Source organism: Mchenga conophoros, linkage group LG3 (genome assembly GCF_057382185.1).
Source record: "Mchenga conophoros isolate Kocher_MC1m ecotype Shallow Benthic linkage group LG3, M_conophoros_male_GT1.1, whole genome shotgun sequence".
NCBI lineage: Eukaryota > Metazoa > Chordata > Actinopteri > Cichliformes > Cichlidae > Mchenga > Mchenga conophoros.
In genome coordinates, this window is record NC_140528.1 from 52,366,450 (window position 1) to 52,375,232 (window position 8,783).

Sequence of the window (8,783 nt, forward strand, 5' to 3'; positions counted from 1 at the left end):
TCTTATACCACTCATTGGGATACCCATCACTCCCTGGACTTTTATTAGATTTCATTCTCCTTATTGCCTTATCCAGTTCTTCCTTAGTGATTGGTTTAGTTAAAAATTCATTTTAAGTTGTCCCAATAGAAGGAAGGTCCAACTGATCCAAGTACTCTTCAATTTCTTATCTGTTTTTCTGGTCGGGTTGATTATACAATGTTTTATAATATTTTTGAAAGGCATTTTTTATCTGTATTGGTTCATATAATAGTTCCTTGGTGTTTGGATCTCTAATCTTATTAACTGCATTACTTATTTGTATTGATTTTAACCGTTTAGCCAGTACTTTGGTTGCTTTGGAACCAGACTCATAAAATGTTTGTTTTGTGAATCTCAGTTTCTTTTCTATTTCCTCCATAGACAGATCGCTTAGTTGTTTTCTTACATCTTTAATGCTTTCAGCCAAGTCGGCACTCAAATCTGTATGCTGTTTTTTTTCTAAATCCCTTAATTGTTGTTCTAATTTGAATTGTATGAGCTTTTTCATTTTTTTGAAATGGGTAGTCCTTGATATCAGATACCCTCGGATTACTGATTTAACAGAATCCCAAATTATTGTTGGATCCATCTGTTCATCCTTGTTGTCAGCAATACAGACTTGTAATTCTTTTTTAATCTCTTGTACCACAGATTCATTGTTAAGAATACCAGTATTTAATTTCCACAATGATTTCTTATTCTGATTATATAAGTGAATAGTCAAGTGTATGGCGTTGTGATCTGACACATTTATCAGAGATACCACATTATTATTAATCTTCCCTTTAACAGCAACATATCTACCATCCTTGTCACAGACTTCCTCTAACATTTCACAATTTACCGTATTAGAAATTAAAGTTATAACTCCTCTTCGTCTGCTATTCTTACATGAGCTGTAAAAGGAATTTATATAGCCAAACTTTTTAAATTTTTCATGTTCTTCTTTTGACATACGAGTTTCTTGAATGAATATAATCTGCGCCTTCTGTCGTTTCAATTTAGATAACAACCTACTCCTTTTAACCGGATTCCCCAGACCGTTGATATTGATTGAGATAATGTTTATTTTACCTACACCACTCATGACTTGTACAATGTGCAGTAACCATCCCCTCAGATTTGAAAAAACAAAAAACAAAAACAATATTACTAAACATAAAACAACAAATAATCAAAAACTTGCGACTCCCAATTAGTAGGAAAACACAATCTCCCACCATGACCCCGTTGGTAGGTTTAGGGTAAAAACCTCCATAAAGGGGGGGGGGGGGGGGGGGGGGGGGGGCCTGAAAGGCTCTGGATTTAAAAGCGAGGAAATGTGAGAGATAACTGACAGTGATTCAGACTGCAGACATCCTGACAGCAGCACCTGATTCACACCTGTTTGCTTTAACATCTCTGATCAAGTTCAACAATCAGGACACCAGATGATGTTCCTGTTCTCACTGAGTGTGATTAATGAAGATTCAAATAAAACAGTTTCACCTCAAGTTTCATTTCTGAGGATTTTAAGTTTACAGTTAAAGATCAATTCTGCTCTTTAAACAGTTTAAACAGTTTCTGGATCCACAAACACTTTATTAGTCTGAGTTGATCCAGATGTAACTTGAAGGAGAAGTGAAAATCAAACAGGGATGTTGGAATTTGTCTGATCACCTGATCACTGACAGGAACATGTGAACCTTAAAGCAGAGAGTTTGTTTCAGTCAGTAAGAAGAGCGAGTCATCATGCACAACAACGATAAATCAAGTCTTTGAAGCAAAGAGAAAGCTTCCATTTGAAACGAGGAGACATTAGGAGTAAGTATTTGAGTGTTTATAATATTTTACTCTATCAGTGTGTTTATGTTATAGTGTTTGTTTCTGTTTTATTTGAATCTGTTTTCTTTGTGGATTCAAAGGCAGCAGCTGTATAAATAAAATAACTGAGTGTTCGTCTGTTACTGGCTGCAAAGTATGAAGCTGCTGTGTTTGTACAGTGAGATTGAACAACAGTAATGTGGGGTAATTTCCAATAAACCAAGTTCAAAAAAGGGGAGTCTATGGCTGACGCGTGTTCCTGGTTTCCAAAAGAAATGCTTCCAGTTGCATTATGATTTGAAGACTGTTTATTTATTACAAACTGAAGATGTAACAATGAACTCCTTCCTAAATAAGCATGAAAGTTCCAGAAAATAGCAGTTATCCAGAACTACCTGTGCACACAGTCAGAAAACCGTGAGACTCATAACCTCTCTGTCCATGCTCCTCCCCTCTCACACAGGGTTTCATGCTACTATTGCATTTGCATACTTAAAGTGAGAGGTGACTTAAAATTACTTTATGTAAACACATATATTTTCACATTTATTAATCCTGAAAAGATGACTTATGTAATGAATCTATGAATTACCAGTGGCAAAGAAGGCAAGAAGTAGCACTAGCAGGTCTTACATGCCCATTAACACTGGTGGTGCAATACTAGTAATGGGCATGTAAGACCTCTTAGTGCTACTTCTTGCCTTCTTTGCATGTAGTGCGGCAGTATAGTTACCTTTAACCACAGTACGAGGACAGAAGGGAAATATGGACCAGATCAGACAGGTTCTAGATTCGTAGGAGCCAAGGATGTATGACAACAGAGTACTTGTACACAGTAGGTGTAGAAAACACAATCGCATTTATTAGCAATTATTAAAGTTTAGCAAGTTGTGCACATTTAACAAAAGTAGAGCGCGCTTCTTGAAAACAAAATAAAATAAACCCCACAAATGGTCGACTCAAGGATATATTGTCTTTTGTGTCTTTTTTAAAGTCAATTTCAGTCTTTCAATGTTCAATAGTCACTCAGTGTGTTTGTAACCAGTCGGGTTACAATCTACCAGTTCATCCGGCTCTTCGGGCTGGGCTCGCCATCCAGTACTGGAAAAGGGATTCTCGATTCTTCTCAGGTCCTCAAACCCAATCCAATCCAAATAAGCAAAGGGAAAAAACCTGACCATGTGAAGCAACAAATGCTACACGGGGCTTCACAGTGCTCACGCTGGCTCACGGCCTCTGGAATACAGTATCACTCTTATTATTCTCGCCGAAAAAAGGACTTTCTCTATCCAGCTAGCTTCTTCGCTGCACGGGTAAACTGATCTTTCACTGTCTGTGTCTCTGGCGTATCTCACTGGCACACGAAGGCACACACAGGTGTCTGAGCAGCGCGCAGACTGGGGGAGGGTCAGACCGGCCAATGATTGGTTGCTCAGTGGATTTGACAAACACACTCTACAGGACTAAGTCCTGCCCCCACACCATTTATATATTACATATACATATGTACACATTAATTAACTTATGTTTACATGCTTTTTATCAGTATTTATTATATTTTAACTTTGTTTTTATCAATATTTATTCCCATTGTGAGAGTATGAATATTTATACTTTTAATCCCATTTTTAACACTGGGTTACATCTGCCTATACAGAAATGTGGACACAGAACAGCAGCACAGTATCACCTATAACATATAATAATAATCAACATAATCTACTTTCAGTCTTGGCCATCTCAAACACACGGCTGTGACTGCACAAAAGTCCACCCAGCTGCTGTGAAATCCTTTTTCTGAAGCAAAGCCAATCAGAAGAACCTGGGTTAAAAGCAGGTGGGGTTAAAACGTCTCATCTCAAGCTCCTGCAGTGAAGTCCAAGAATGAAAATATGGAGCTAGAAAAAGACCTGTGAGTGTGGTGATCAGCACATTCACCTAACATGGGAAAGGTCCCTGTCTGTGCTGATCACCTACAAATAAGGCATAAAAGAAGCTCTGTTTGTGTATTAGTTAGCTGGTTTCAGTGATTATATATGTATACATCATGTATGTCATAGACTTATTCTTAAAGCCCTTTTCACATAGGAAGAGCACGCCCTGAGCTGACTGCCAGGTTGAGTAAATGAGACAGAATTTGTGCTGAGCTGATCGCTGCACTCTGCATGTCCTGTGCTGTAGTTTGTCATTCTGCATTTCTATCAATGTCACACCATGCTACACTTTGCTTTATGTGGCAGGAAACCATTATTGCACAGCACAAGCCTTAAGAAATAGTGTGTTTATACCATGTTTGTACCCATAAGTGAGGGACAATGAAAAAGAGAAATACCTGTACAGCTCACAGGTGCCATGTCCTGAAATCTTTTAATAAAAACCTTTGTTAAATTTGTACAAGGCTCTCTTTGTTTGTTTGTTTGTTTGTTTGTTTTTCATTGGTTGGTCATGAAAACTGAAGCTTACACTGTAAACAGCATGAGACGTCTTTTTAAAAGATTCTTCCACTGTGAAAATTATTCTTTTATGTTGTTTATTGTTTGTATTCTTCCTGCTGTAATGGTCGTCTTGTACCTAAATATATCCTGAAAATGACTGGAGCTGTCCTCCTTTCTGGCAAACATTAAGGATAAAAATACAAATGACTGAGCGTGTTGAACATAATATAATCTTTGTGGTATTAGTGACGTTTTGCTGTGGGAAGATCAGATAATGCAAACTGTTTTCCACTCTGAGTTTCATTCACCGAGCAGCGATGCTGTTTGTTTTTCACACAGTGAGCTCCTCTCTGCTCAACTTAAGTGGATGAAATCTAAATTTGTCAAAGCACTGGATCAGTAGGTTTGTTAGCAGTTAGCTGCTACCTAAACTGGAGAGTGAGAGGAAGTGACATCACAGAACTCTCCAATGAGACAAGAGGACTCTGAGCCTGTTGTCTCTCTTATGACTGTTTATTGTTTTATTTCTTAAAAATACATAATAAATATACAATCTTACAAATACAAACAAAAATGCTACAAACCCAGAGTGTGCTTGCACCTGATCACCACACCTGAGTCAGGATAAGTCACTGATAAATACAGCAGCACGATGTTCGTTATATTACACTGAACATGTATAATGTGCATGCAATTTTTCTGATGTTCAGATTAGATTAGATTTGTTTTATTGTTATTCCAGTAAAATGCTGATGCAAAGAATCAGTAAACTACAGTATAATACAGCATGTGATGCATCTGATTTAATGTTAGAAAAACACTTTAGACTATTTAAGTGGAGCAACAAACAACAACTAGTCTCACAACTATGACATGCATTCAGTTATAATTACAGGAAGTGATGCTTTGCTTTCACTTGACATGAACTTTGAGTGTGAAGGACACAAAGATGAGCTGCTGTCTGGTTACCTGCTGGACTTTATTCTGCTTCCAGAACAGGATCATCACAGGAACCTCAGCTCTTCTACATGGAGACCAAACAAGGTCCCAGTGGACTGAAAACATTCACTGAGTGACTGATTCCATCGTTCAAACATTAACATGTTGGATTCATGGAAGGAAATAACTATATGAACCAAACAGCAGCATCTGGAACACATCTGGAAAACACAATCCCTCCATGCTCAGACAGTCAGGACAAACTCTGATTTTCTGCATTGATTCAACTTTAACACTGTAGGAAATAATAGAGTCACATTTGTGTTTACAGAGTTACAAAGTGTTTTACTGAGTTTAGTTTGAATCATTTTCTATCACAGAAAAGTTCATAGAGAATATAAATCATTTGATAACAGCTTCTCATCACAGGAATCATCTGTGTGAACAGATTCAGAGGTAAATACAGGAAATAAACAGAACAGGTGCAAACAGTGTATATATCACAGTAATATGCTGACTTATGAGTGTTATAGAGGAGGAGCATCACAGCAGCAACAGCTTCACCTAATGTACAAAGTAACATTCAAAGAATCACAGAAATGCTGCAGTTTGAACATCAACACTCAGCGTCTGAGCTGAAATGAGGCTGTCTGTCCAGATGGTGGCGCTGTAAGCTCACTGTTTCCTGCTCTGTTACAGACACCATCATATTTTCAGTTTCTTGCAAACATCACCACAGTTTACAGACGATCCTGCAGCTTTACTTTGACCTGCTGCACTTTCAGGGATTATCACCAACATTTCACTCCTGGCTGACTCGTTTTATTATTATTGATTATTGATCAGTCGGACTTCTTTTAAACAAATTAAAATTAATAAAACGTTTCTTCTTTTTTTTCTTTTTTTTCTTGTAGGGGAGTAGTGTTTGTGTTTCTCAGAATCAGCTGAAAATCATTCACTGAACAAACATTTTTCCATCCACGAAGTAAGAGCGTATAACATGATGTGTTTCAATACTGCATCAGAAGTCGTGACAAAAACAAAGAAGGATGCTTAAATGTTGAGATAAAAACACATTTCAGGACTGAGTTGGAACAGATTTCCCTCTAAGACCTAAATAAATATCCACAGGAAGCAGCAACACTGAGTTTAAACTCTGAATAAAGATTTTATTTGTTTGAAAGGTTCAAGGACTGAACTGCTCTTCTGTTTCCTCAATGCGCACTTTAAATTTTCAAAACTTCACAGCTGTGATTGGTCCAAACAAAAGCTGACGAAGGACCAGAGTCAAAATATAAAAGCTGGTTTAATAATAGTTTAATTAATGGGCTTCCTCTGGATCACTAAGAAGTCCCGACCAGCTCAGGATGTATCCTGCCTTCCGCCCAAAGAGAGCTGGGACAGGCTCCAGACCCGGAATAAAGTGATAAGCGGAAGTAGATGGGTTGAAAAAAATTCTAACATGAAATCCTGCTGAGTTTTATATTTTAACATTAAAGGTGTTTTAAAGGACTGAACATGAAAAATAGAAAGAGCCAAATCTCCCGCAGTTTTTACTCACCAGTTTAAAGAGAGCGAGCAGCGAGCTGTCCCTGTTGTTCACATTAATAATTTAATGATCAGCTGAAGAACGAAGTGACTGTCAGCAGCAGTGAGAAAGACTCAGAGGAGGAAGAAGCTGCTGGCTAGAAATTAAAGACTGATCAGAAACACAAGAAAAACAAGTTAATGTAAAACATGAACGGCTTTGATTCACACCGAGTAAAAAGGAGGAAACACGAGAGTCGATTCATCTGGAATCAAACATTTTCTTTAAGTCCGGAAAAATAAAAAAATGTTAATACGTGAAACGAGTTTGAAGCAAAAACTAAGCTGAAGCAGAAATGTGAAAATGGTTGTTAGGTAAACACTTCCTGCTGTAAAACACCAATATAGACACGGACAAATTATACGGACTGCGCTGGAGTTCCCTGTTGTAGCAAATTATATAGACTGACTAGTGTTCCAACATACACGGACAGATTTCACTGACTAAGCTGGAGCCAGCAGAGCGCTTATATACACGATGAATTTGCGTCAGCTTTCCACCAACCATGTATAAATGCGTTTTGGTGGCTCCAGCTCAGTGAGTGAAATCTGTCCGTGGATGTTCGTGTGTGCAGAATGTGGGTATAAAGAAGAGCAGACAGCATCAGTAAGTATTTTATCTGTAACTCTTTTTTTATGTCAAACGTCTCTGAGAGTGTTTAAAGTGAAATCTCTGCTCTCATTATCATTAAATATAATGTTATTATTTTACCAGCTGATGTTACAGTGAAATACAGACTGTTTGCATGGTTTACTTTCAGACAGTTTGTCTTTCTTTTCTCCTCTCTCTCTCTCTTTGATCAATCGATCGTCATTTTTTACAAAGTTGAACAAGTGATGATGTCATTTCTGATTTCACTGTAATGTGAGAACTCACAGAGGCAGATTTTATGAGTTACGCTTTATATTTTACTGTCAGCTTGGAGAAACAGTTTCTTTGTATTGTGATCATTCCTATAAAAGTAATGAGGTAACACTGTGCTATATTTGCATGAGGCATCAGTTTGAGGTTAATTTTTTATAAGAAGAACACAAAAATTGTTTTTTTTTCTCCTGGTGGACAAACTCTGTAACTACAAAACTGTTTCTAAATGATTTTAAGCCTGCTTTGATATTTCTGCAGTTTCTCCTTGTGTTTGTTTGCAGATCTTGAAATGAGTGAATAAAGTCAGATTTTCCATCTTCTAGCTGCACTGCCTGACCTTTGACCTCATGTGTTGATGACTCTTCACCTCTGTCTCCTCTCACAGGGAGAAGATGATCTGCAGGATCCTGCTGCTCATCATCCTCACCTCTTGTGTCTCTGGTTAGTTTACAGCTTCACTTTATGAACTCCAAATAAAGCTCAACAACAGATTTGTTCCAGTTCTCAGTGTGTCTGCTCCTCTCTTTCCCTCTCTGTCTCCTCAACAGGATCATTTGTAGTCAATGTGACACAGACCTGCTATCAGGCAGAGGAGAACCACAACATCACACTGGAGTGGACGTTCACCACCAGACCTGACAGATCCACCAAAACTCTCAACATCCTCTGTGAACTGATAACTGTAGTTAAACGTTTAATCCTGTATGATGTTCATGAAGGTGTTGAGGTGTCAGAGTCTCAGGATGAAAAGTTTTCAGGACGAGTCCAGAGTGACAAAGACGCCCTCAGAGAAGGACGAATCAGACTGCAACTGTCCAGACTCAGGACTGATGACTCGGGTCGGTACTTGAGTGAGGCGGAGACAGGTCATTGGTCCGGACAACATTTTTTTCTTGTTTCTCCTCCTCTTCTTTTCTCTTTTTTCTGAGGACCTGATGGCTTTGAACTTTTCTTGTCCATCTTCCATTGGTTTTAATTTTGCACTCCAGTATGAACACCCATCTCAACCCGAGGATCACCACAACATAATCTAATAATAATAATAATAGACCTACACCTTAGTTCACAGATTCACTTTGTCTAGGGTGCATTTCTGAGATTTCACACAACCCAGGATTCAAATCATGAATACG